The sequence below is a fragment of the Protomyctophum bolini genome (assembly GCF_963924005.1).
Source record: "Protomyctophum bolini genome assembly, chromosome: 7".
Taxonomy (NCBI): Eukaryota; Metazoa; Chordata; class Actinopteri; order Myctophiformes; family Myctophidae; genus Protomyctophum; species Protomyctophum bolini.
The window spans coordinates 26742248-26754767 of NC_137868.1; the positions used below are offsets into that span (position 1 = coordinate 26742248).

General features: G+C 41.2%; 1 long non-coding RNA gene across 1 annotated transcript; it reads left to right on the forward strand.

The window, feature by feature from the left end:
* The first annotated feature begins 415 nt into the window (after window positions 1-415).
* Window positions 416-3599, forward strand: LOC308318912. The gene is made up of 5 exons (XR_013964387.1): window positions 416-757; window positions 1188-1294; window positions 1967-2157; window positions 2537-2684; window positions 3225-3599. It is a non-coding gene; the product is annotated as an uncharacterized lncRNA (long non-coding RNA).
* Window positions 3600-12520: the final 8921 nt, after the last annotated feature.

A 12520-nucleotide genomic window follows, 5' to 3' on the forward strand; every position in this document is an offset into this window, starting at 1 on the left:
CAATTAATTCATGAATGACTACTTTTTAAAGTGATATATTTATATTGAGCCCGGTTAGCCGGCAGAACTTATTAAATTAACAAAGGTGGTCCCAGCTGGCTCAGCCTTGACATTTAAATGAACAAGGAAGCATAGCCTACTTTGGAAGTTAAATGTGACAATGTCTTTACTCATGTCAAATGGTGGACTTAGAGAGGGGGAAAGGAAAAGAGAAGGAGAATTAATGAATTAATGAGTACTTTCTACTTTTGCTACTTTAAGTACATTTTGATACCAATACTTTTATACTTTTACTCAAGTAGCCTACATTTTGAATTCCGGTCTTTTACTTGTAAGAGAGATATTGTTACATTGCAGTAGGGCAGTAAGCTATAGTTTCTCCACCACTGCAGAGTTATGGCTCAGGTTTGGCCAGCTCAACCTGTTCAAAAAGATTCTCCTTTTGTGAAATCTTACTTTCAAATGAGGTGACTGCCAAGGCTAGGTGACTGCAGGGGAAGTTCCTTGATTTGTTTATTTTCCTCCTTTCCTTCTAGAGGCTTAGTAAGAGAGACACACACATGTAGAGGGACTATTATGTATGTGTGTAGTAAGAACTTGTTGACTGAAGATATTGAAAATAAGAGGTTCTCAAACGTTACAAGTAGCCACTGTACATTTCAGCAGATTCTAAGGCTCGTCTTGAAGTGTCACCATCAACCAGGAAACAGCACATTTTCTGGGACCAGCAGCAGAGAGTAATTCCATTCACATTGTGGTCAGTTTTTCGATTTAATCTTTATTTGTGAAGTGTTATTTGAAAAGGTCTGCACAATGCCTACAACAAAGTAAGCTTTGTTTTTAAAGGATCACAGTTGTATCAAGCTTTCACATTTACATTTTAAAGAAAATATAGTGCTCACAGCTGCTTCAGAGAAAAATGGTTTATTGTTGGAAGCATGATATTGACAATGCATAAGAGTCAAATATAATTTTAGACATTAGAACTTATTATTTTGAAATTATAAAACAACTTACAGTTCATTAAGTTAATTTCCAATGAACATATGGCTGTAATTACAACACCTGATAGCATGACTTGTAGTATTATGTCTCTTTAAGTAAAGTTTTATTCACCAAACATTATCAAACTGTAGAGGAAACCTATGGAATAGGAGGGAGAAGGCAATGGTGGAGAAGAGGGACAGGAGAGGAGAGAACATGGAGAAGACGAGGAGAGGAAGGGTGATGAACAGGGGTTCAGGTCTCTGTGTGTTGCTGATGGCTCTACTTCCACTGCCATTACACACCTCAGGTAAATATGCAAAACCCACAGAAACTCCTCCATTTGTAAGTAACTGCAGTGTAACCCTATAGGGATCCATTTGGTTAATTTGTACACATATCAGAGTTAGACTTTTACACATTTTGATTTCATAGAACAATGTTAGGTATTGCGTAGCATGGTCCTCGACTTCTACATGGTCTATTATTACCAAAGATAATGATAATGTAATGTCTTAATACCTTACAATACTCATGATCAATGGTCTAAATAACTAAGTACATTTACTATCTACAATAAAATGAAGGTAAAATACATCTCCCTTAATAACACCAATTGTGAAATTCTCCCTTTGGGTAACCGATAAGGAGCTAATTCTCCGCCCACCATCCCAGATGATGAAAATAAGCAAGTAGGCCTAACCTCCTGATCTTTCCCCCTAAGACAATTCAAGGAGAGAATTCAAATTGAAATTGCAGCAGTTGAATTAGGTGGTTCAATTTGAATATCTGTGCATTGGTATTTCATTTTTTATTGATGTTCCTCTCTCCCCTCTACTCGCTCACGCACACACGCACGCACACACACACACACACACACACACACACACACACACACACACACACACACACACACACACACACACACACACACACACACACACACACACACACACACACACACACACACACACACACACAGCACAACAAACCCAGGCTAACCCTCCAGGGTACAGCACCCTCCCAGGGAACCTCAGTGTGGCAGCAGGGCAGCCTGCAACGTTCCGCTGTGGAGTGACTCCGGTCCCATCCAAACTCACGCTCACCCTCTATGGCGGCCATGGAAACTACAGCCTCACCTGCCCTGGAGGGGAGATAGATGACATCCCCCAGGTAGGGCTGTCACCATTACAAATTTAAGCTGACAATAATAATTGTCACACAAATAATTGGGATTAATTATTTAATTGTGTTTTGGGCATTGAAATGGGAACATAATGAATAAAGAATACATTTCTGTTTGCCTGGTAACAAAAAATGCACAGGGCAGATATGACAAATAACTGATTCTAATTCATTATTTTTATACTTGTTTTTATTTTATTTTTATTAGAAGAGCGGTATATATTAGAATAAATCTGATGAATTATCTCCAATTATTGTTGTGACCGAATGTCGCAGTTAACTATATGGAATCGTGCATTTCTCGCCCTCAGGCATCTTACTGGTGATTAGTTGATTATGTAATAATTCTGACAGGCTATACTCCCAGGCTCTCCATGGCAGTTGTAAGGAGGACAACAGAACGCTGCTGGCCCTGTGGACCATCACTGGGACGTCTTACTCTGACAACTCCACACGGGTTGTGTGTCAGCAACCAGGTCACCCCGACACACCTGCTGCCTTCCTACGGGTTTATGGTGAATATTCTTCCTTCTTTTGTATCACCCTCAAATATCCAACTCAGTATCGAGAAATTACTTTGTGCATGTTAGATTCAGTGAATGTGGGCGAATGATACCTACTGTAAGAGCCATTTGAGCCATGCATCTATTCTGTGCTGTCATTGGAGGCATTGGTTACCATGGTTACAGGGAGGGGTATTTAACCCTGATCCTAATCAGGTGCAGGTGTTGCTGACATGCAGAGGCAAACCGTTTTTAGACTGTGTTTGGAGGGCTCATTGTCTACCGGTATATTCTTTTGACTTATATGTTTATTTATATGTAAAAGTATAGGGCTTTGACAGCTAATAAATATACTTCAACTGAATGGACATGTTGGGACATCACTTTCTGGAGCACATAACATCAATCCTAACGCCTAATAATGGGGTTTAGGCGCTACACCTACCATTCAGTGGGAAAATATATATATACACGACACCAACACATGTAAAGGACACAATCTCACTCTTCACCCCCCTCTCTCCTGCTTCCCATGCACCCACTCCTTTATAGAGAGTGGAAGTAACCATGCCATCTTGATTGGCTGTGTGCTCGGAGGATTCTTTGGCATCTTGCTGATATTCTATTTGGCCTGGTTAATGGTTCAGAGATCTGAGAAGCTCCAGAGATGGTTCGGTAAGTTGCACTTCAACATGAAGCAGTATCAAGTTAAAGTTGTACTGATTCCTCCAAAAGTCTTGCTAATATGTGTTGTTTTGAGTACAAAGAGAGAAAATGCAAAGAACCCTCTATGACACTGTTTCCCAAACAATGGGTAGCTTCTTTTTCCAGTTTCCTACAATTTTCTAATTAATTCAAAAACAAACAAATCTATCAATGTTTCAAAGGAAATTCATGAAAATCTAATAAATTGCATTATTTTTATATAGGCTATAGTATAGTGAAAATAGCAGATCTACAAGGTGTGTGTGTGTGTGTGTGTGTGTGCGTTGGGTAGAGATAAAAAAGATACTGATGTATTTGTGCCTGTAGGAGGAAGTGAAAGTGAATCTGAAGAGGACGACGATGTTACAATCGTCACAAAGGATGATTAGAGAAACAGGCTCAGCAGGATGTGATAGGATGAGTATAAACACTTTCAAACATGGACATGCTACATGGACTAGGCCCCAGCTACATCACGGACATACTAAAACCCCACAGGCCGATGCGCAGCCTCAGATCTGCAGATAGGGCCCTTCTTGTTCCACCTATAGCTCACCTTGTCACCCGAGGTGACCGGGCTTTTGCACTCCATCGCTCTGGAATGCCCTCCCCTTGGCCCTTAGGCAAGCGGAGACAGTGCCCGCTTTTAAACGGCTTTTAAAAACACACCTGTATGCATTGCATTACTGCTCTTGTTTTTTAATGTTCATGCCTTGCTTTCCTTTTCTTTTTTTCTCCATTGCTCTGTAAAGCACTTTGAGCACTTTCATGTCATGAAAGGTGCTATACAAATAAAGTTGTATTATTATTATTATTATTATTAAGTGTTTTTCCTAATCTCAGTTTTATGTATGTGTGTATGTGTATGTAGACCTTTGTGTGTGTATATGTAGATATGCATATATGAATGTTTGTATGTGTGTATATATTCATCTATTTACCTTTCTTTCTATCCTTGATGTGTTTTGATGTGATGTTATGCTTTGTTATTTCTGATGTTCTTGATGTTCTTTATGATTGTTGTTTTTAATCCTGTCTGTAAAGCACAAACATAAAGTTATGTTTGGTGCTATATAAATAAAATTAATTAATTAATTAATTAATTCATTCATTCATTCATTCATTCATTCATTCAAATGCTTAAATACCATGCATACTGTGTGGACACTTACACTTTGTATTTTGCTCTGCATAATAATAGCGATTAAATCAGTCAATAAAAAACAACCAGGATGGCAGGGCAATGCAAATGTATCTCATTTTTCTAATAATGCTCGGATATGACTGTGTTTTATTATGAAACAATCTCCTTCCTATTTTGTTTTGACTCATTGAACCAATAAGGCCTGTGGATGGCATTTTAACATTTCTGTCTGAGGCTGGGACTACAGGAAACATCTGCCTCATGCCCTGAAGCCTGATTTATAGTTCATCGTACAATGTTGTAAAATGGATTAAAATAGCCTATCTACACTGCAGTAAAAGCTCACAACACGTTGCATCCGGGATGTGTCATGAGCATGTAGATCTGCTATCTCTGGTGCACAACACCGTGGTGATATGAATGAGGGCCCACAGTATGAAACTGGGCAGGAAATATTTGTCATTACTTCTTCAAGCTTGCTATGCTTGGCTGGAACACACTGACCTTGCACTGTGATACTAATATGTTTTTTAATCCTGTCAGTTCCACTTTGGTGATTTCATCTGACGCGAGCATGGTAGATGTAAATGAAATCATCAGATGTGGATCAGTCAGATCGCTAACCTCATTCAAAAATGTCACTGTCTGTAAATATGTTCTGAATTCCATGAGGAATTGATCAATCATTTCCTGACTGTGGTTTCAAATAGAAGGGATGTTTGGGCATGATGTTTTTTTGTTAAATTAATTCTGTTAATCTCATTGACTGCCACCATTGAGGCTGTCACTTCCCTACTGGGTGCACAGTCAGGATCTTTTATTTAGAAAACCCCCAAATTCACCCCAAATGTATAGGAGATGTTCTTAAAGTCCAAAGAAAACCAACTGAATCCACTCAAATTAACAGATTGAAATGGTAAGAAAAGCATCTGCATTGTTGTAGTTGTCAGAACCCTGCTTTCAGTGCTCATAAAAGCAGACCCCACTGCAGTTCACTTGTTTATCCACTAGAGAGCAGCATGTATTTGTAAAATAGTAAGCAAGGTATATCAAGAGACTCAAGAATCAAGTAATTCAACCAGCATTATTATTATTGCAGGTGCTGAAAAGCACCTGGACTACATTTGCTACTACCCCTAGTAGCGACCGCAGTGGACACTTTTTCATGATTGGCTGCCTCTTCTCTATAGGCTGCCTCTAAGCCAATGGGAGACGTACCCATAAAACCCATAGTCTGTGAATCTGTGAGCTGGGGCAGAGGCACACAAACTGATTATACTGTAACTGTATGTTCATAAACGGCTAATTTCTGCACCTGGTAGTTATGACTGAGTCATTCTTGTTTTTTACATGACTTGTTTTTAATATGAATACATTTCTATTTAACCAACTGAAAACCTAAGCAATGTAAATGATTAAAATGAATGTCTTAGTTTTTTACATTATTAACAACATTATATTACAACACACGCTTGATACTTTATGCCAAAACTTTAATGATGAATATGTCCTCTTCCTCAAACAACAAACTATTTACTTTGTTGTTTGTTGTCTTGTTTTGCTGAAGCTGTAATCTAAATGTATATGTATTTTACCTCTATAATTGTCATTTTCTGTTGGCTTTGCACATAATATTTGTAAATAGGAGCTTGTACACATAAGGTTTGTTGAAAATGTCTGCATAATGGGATGCTATTGTATTAGCTGTGTGTGTGTGTGTGTGTGTGTGTGTGTGTGTGTGTGTGTGTGTGTGTGTGTGTGTGTGTGTGTGTGTGTGTGTGTGTGTGTGTGTGTGTGTGTGTGTGTGTGTGTGTGTGTGTGTGTGTGTGTGTGTGTGTGTGTGTGTGTGTGTGTGTGTGTGTGTGTGTGTGTGCGTGCGTGCGTGCGTGCGTGCGTGCGTGCGTGCGCGCGCGCGTGCGTGCGTGCGCGTCCAGAGGTATTTCATTCTGCCGTCAATCTGTTCCAACTCCCAGCTTTAACTTCTTACCTATAGCACTGCACTGTCGACCTGCAGTACACCACATAACCACATAGGCTACTGCATAAAGTTAACATTAAGTACAGTATAATAGCTCAAACAAACTACGGCAGGCTATCCATTTCTCCGTTTAAGGTCAGCCTTCATGTTGAAATATTTGTAGTATATTTAGTTGAATATTTTGTAGTATATTTAGAGATGAAAACCCACCAGATACCGAGTGTACCACTGCCGATCGGCCAGCCACGAGGTTCCATCACACAATTTCTGATGAATTGAAAATGGTGGGCCCTGTTAGAGCTTTATCATGGTTCGTCCACAAAGTAACAGTTTACGTATTGACTTTCAATCAATCAAAAACAATCATTACCACACGACCTGAGGTTAGAAAGAGGGCAGAGAGGAGGGTGTGTGTGTGTGTGTGTGTGTGTGTGTGTGTGTGTGTGTGTGTGTGTGTGTGTGTGTGTGTGTGTGTGTGTGTGTTCAGGTGTTTTTCTTATTCGAGAAAACAAGAGCTCACAGTTCAATTTGCAGCCTTGGCTGCTAGTGTATAAAAGCTTATACCTTTCATTTACTGTTCATAGTTCATCATGTTTTCTTATGCTTTAGTACACTTTAAAGCTTTGCTGTTTTGCCCTTGGCCTGCAAGTTCAATGTATGAAAGGTTCTTCCTTGTATACACACTGTCATTGAATGTGTTCCCTTGGCACAGTTAACTCTACAAAGTAAACAGACATCTGGGTGTTCAACCTATAGCACCATATATCAGTCTACAGCTGACCACTGTCTGCAGAAATATTCTGGTTATAGGTCCCTGCTCAGAATCTAGACTCTTCGTCATCTCACACAAAAGAGCAATAGAGTAATCTTTCTTGTAACAGATAATGAACCTGAATTGATGCCACCATGCATGTAGCCTTGCCTCACATCTTCTCATCATAATAGAAGACATCACTCTGGAGTCTGGACTCAAGATGTATTGGTTATTTAATCGGTTTTGGCCAACATGTAGATAGATTATGTGCAGACATAATGATTGCATAAATAATCAGGGAGTGCCAGTAAATTATTAGGGGCACCCAATGCAGAAGACTTGCAACGATTTCTCTCTACTCACATACTGTACTACTAATATAATTTCTCACACATGGGAGGTGTGAATTACAGTAGCCTTATTGTCTCCTGTTATTTGAGGGTCTGTGATCATCTTCCAGCAACATGAATACACAATATTGCAAGCAGTCTGACACTAAGATTCTCCACATTCAGTATGAATACAATAGCCATAGTGGCTGGTCAAAACTTCACACGCCACCTGCCTGTGCTTTTGAAACACTCACATAATGGAATAGTGGAATTAATATACTGTAAAGAGGTCAGCACTAGCACATTTAAAACGTTGATTTGATTTACTCAATCATATATCAAGCACAGAATTTCAGTCTCGGTTCAGTTATCAAACTGTTACTGACATGGTGAACAACTCTGTTTTGCTGTTGCATGCTGGGTGGTTCACTACAGTCGGAGTCAATCAGCAGGAGAGAATTCTCTCGTCTCGTTGATTCAACAGAGGCGGTATGGAGCAATGTGTTGACTCAGCTGCTTAGTAACACCATAGTTCACTCCAAGGCAGTGCCCAGCCTTATTATGAGTACTGTAGCTAGTGGGTAATATTCATACTTTAAATAAAACCTTTAAAACAAACAGTCTCGCCATCACAGCTAGAAGGTCCTGGGGGCGTGTTCCCTCCTCCGCAGTCCGCATCATCAGCGCCCATACCCCAGGTTGGCAGAAAGGCCTTTCTGTGTGGAGTTTACATGTTCTCCCCGTGTCCCCTAGGGTAGGTAAGAAATGCAGTAATCCTGGTCTCTAAATCGCCTCCCCCTGGCCAGCTGGGGAACCTGATGGAGGGGAAAGGAACTGGCTCGAATAACGTTACTTCCACGTGCTACGTCCAACCAGGGAAACTCCCCTGTCAGGGACTCCTCATGAATAGAAGGCAGCATGAAGTCAGTCCGTTGCTCTCCCCAGGTTGGCAGAGGGAGTGTAGCGCCCATAATTACACTACTAGACTAGAAAAACATGGGTTACAAAAATCGTGGTATACATTTTTTATATACAAATATTAATAATAGGTTTGATTGTAGGTTTCCTACAATCAAGCCGTAATCACTATCCCTATCCCTATTTTGGTTTAGTGTTCTTTTTTGGGCATGCCATAGGCGGGTCACAATGTGATGCGTTGTAAGCTTGTAGATCAGGTATTTTGGCTATTCATCATACAATGTACGTATAGGGCTTAAGTGGTCAATAAGTCCCATGACTTGATAACAATGCTGTCATGGGGGCCGGCCATCCATTGCACCAATCTGTAGAGAGTTTGAGAAACCAGTCCCTATTGAAGTAGTATTAAGATAAGATCAAAGTAAGATGTAGACAACAAACGTGTTTGCTACCTTGAAGCGCTGTAAATACTTTCCTTCCACCCTGTGTGTGTGTGTGTGTGTGTGTGTGTGTGTGTGTGTGTGTGTGTGTGTGTGTGTGTGTGTGTGTGTGTGTGTGTGTGTGTGTGTGTGTGTGGTGTCCTTCACAGGTTCCTACTAACTGATTGGATTACACCCTGTTGCTGTGTAAGCTAACCTGTTCTCAGCCCTTTAGCGTCTGTTTAGGGACAAACACAGTGAATAGCACCAATAGAGGTGTGTGTGTGCGCGTGTGTGTGTGTGTGTGTGTGTGTGTGTGTGTGTGTGTGTGTGTGTGTGTGTGTGTGTGTGTGTGTGTGTGTGTGAGTGCGTGCGTGCGTGCGTGCGTGTGTGTGTGTACACAGAATGATAACCTGCATTGTGAGGAGTGTTCTTGTGATGACCTTTTGCTGCAACAGAATCAATTTGACATGCAATACCCGAGGACCCAGAAGTTAAAGAATGACAAAGTTAGAAATCACTTAAGTGAAAACAAGTCATGGAAAGCTGGAAGAACATTACTAAAAAGCTGGAAGCTGGAAGAACATTACTAAAAACGCCGGGACAACACTCGTCACACGTCCCAAACCCTTTTCCCTTCTGGCTCCAAAACTATGGAATGCACTTCCCATTGCAATCAGAACTGCAGACTCACTTCAGAAACTTTATACATCCACGTATGATAACAGGCAGCATCCTAAGGTTAGCAAGGAATATCACCTCAAACACTAGCCATGTGTTATATGGAGAATATAGGTTGCTACCTTCAGGAACGAGATATACAAGGTCAAAACAGAAAGAGTCCTTGGCTTGAAAGTCTAGTCTACCACTCCATATTGTCTCTCTTGTGTTTCTGTCATCACCTGTTGCCTCTCTATCTGTTCTCAGATTATTGTATTATCACTTGTCAAGAGTGCCTGCGCAAGTGCGCATGTGCACACACACACACACACACACACACACACACACACACACACACACACACACACACACACACACACACACACACACACACACTTTAACCACCATGTGTGTGTCTCTCCTCTCTGTCACTATCTCTAGCACTAGTTTGGAGGTTGATGGGTGTCTTTGCTCTGTTGCTGTGACTGTGCAAGGTATAAATAGTCCCTGATAGCAACACGCAAGAAAACACATACAGAAGTACACCCGTGAAATCACATTAACATGTGTTTGTACTGATTTATAAGTACACGAATGGAAATAAAAGATGCCTTCACGTACTTTAATCGACACTGGAAGAATTTAATACACAGAACCACAATGGAAACAAGGCTCTAGGGCTTTTTGTGTTATCCTTTTAGCATAATTGTAAAATCGTACCACTGTACTATTTGCAAACTGTTAATAATGTACTCAATCAATCAATCAATCAATCAATCAATCAATCAAACAAACAAACAAACAAACAAACAATATTGCAAAGAGAGATTGTCCGCACACATAGACACACATTTGAATGTCAGAAAATTGACAGATGGTTTTATTTAACTTTTTTTTCCCTCCCCTATTAGATTCTCAAGTATGAAAAATTGCCATCTCCAGATAATTAGACATTCTGCCCATGATAGCTGAGACAGAACAGTATTTATCCAACTTCATTGCATTTGTCTTTTGCAATCCTCCCAGGCCATGGAGCACAAGTTTGTGAACGTGGCCCAGAGTCCCAAACACAAGAATGATAAGTTGATAAGTTGACAGTTATATCCCAAGGCCATAATAGGTTCCACCAAAGGCTGATATTTCATAAGTTTGCATGTAAAACAAGTGACAATAATTATACAAAGCAAATGGGCAGCCTCAAAGATAACAGGTTTTCTAATTTCATTAATGAACTTGAACACAATATTGGGACATTTGGAATATCTTGCAGTGAATTGACATGTGTGTCATTGTAATCAAACCAGACTAGTTTTACAGTGCTGTATTTACTGTTTATACAGTTTTGTTGTCCTTTCCTGTGCTTGTCTGATCTTGTCCGAGACCAGATCCACCATGTCTGGCAATGTACAGTGACAGCCCTTTATAGTGGCTGCAACCATTTATATTTGATAGCTAAATAAAACATCTCCCCCTTCCTGGGTTTAGCAGAAAGGATAGGCCTGTCAACCATCAGACTACAATTTGTTTGTTCTTCAGTGCCTGGAGGGAGAAATAGAGAAGAGGGGTAAAATATTTGATCTCTCTTATTAAAATAAGAGAGATGGAGGGAGAGGATAAAGCGATGAGCAGAGAGTCAGATAGAGAAAAGCATGAAATGAGATCTAACTAACTGTCTGTCTGTCTGTCTGTCTGTCTGTCTGTCTGTCTGTCTGTCTGTCTGTCTGTCTGTCTGTCTGTCTGTCTGTCTGTCTGTCTGTCTGTCTGTCTGTCTGTCTGTCTGTCTGTCTGTCTGTCTGTCTGTCTGTCTGTCTGTCTGTCTGTCTGTCTGTCTGTCTGTCTGTCTGTCTGTCTGTCTGTCTGTCTGTCTGTCTGTCTGTCTGTCTGTCTGTCTGTCTGTCTGTCTGTCTGTCTGTCTGTCTGTCTGTCTGTCTGTCTGTCTGTCTGTCTGTCTGTCTGTCTGTCTGTCTGTCTGTCTGTCTGTCTGTCTGTCTGTCTGTCTGTCTGTCTGTCTGTCTGTCTGTCTGTCTGTCTGTCTGTCTGTCTGTCTGTCTGTCTGTCTGTCTGTCTGTCTGTCTGTCTGTCTGTCTGTCTGTCTGTCTGTCTGTCTGTCTGTCTGTCTGTCTGTCTGTCTGTCTGTCTGTCTGTCTGTCTGTCTGTCTGTCTGTCTGTCTGTCTGTCTGTCTGTCTGTCTGTCTGTCTGTCTGTCTGTCTGTCTGTCTGTCTGTCTGTCTGTCTGTCTGTCTGTCTGTCTGTCTGTCTGTCTGTCTGTCTGTCTGTCTGTCTGTCTGTCTGTCTGTCTGTCTGTCTGTCTGTCTGTCTGTCTGTCTGTCTGTCTGTCTGTCTGTCTGTCTGTCTGTCTGTCTGTCTGTCTGTCTGTCTGTCTGTCTGTCTGTCTGTCTGTCTGTCTGTCTGTCTGTCTGTCTGTCTGTCTGTCTGTCTGTCTGTCTGTCTGTCTGTCTGTCTGTCTGTCTGTCTGTCTGTCTGTCTGTCTGTCTGTCTGTCTGTCTGTCTGTCTGTCTGTCTGTCTGTCTGTCTGTCTGTCTGTCTGTCTGTCTGTCTGTCTGTCTGTCTGTCTGTCTGTCTGTCTGTCTGTCTGTCTGTCTGTCTGTCTGTCTGTCTGTCTGTCTGTCTGTCTGTCTGTCTGTCTGTCTGTCTGTCTGTCTGTCTGTCTGTCTGTCTGTCTGTCTGTCTGTCTGTCTGTCTGTCTGTCTGTCTGTCTGTCTGTCTGTCTGTCTGTCTGTCTGTCTGTCTGTCTGTCTGTCTGTCTGTCTGTCTGTCTGTCTGTCTGTCTGTCTGTCTGTCTGTCTGTCTGTCTGTCTGTCTGTCTGTCTGTCTGTCTGTCTGTCTGTCTGTCTGTCTGTCTGTCTGTCTGTCTGTCTGTCTGTCTGTCTGTCTGTCTGTCTGTCTGTCTGTCTGTCTGTCTGTCTGTCTGTCTGTC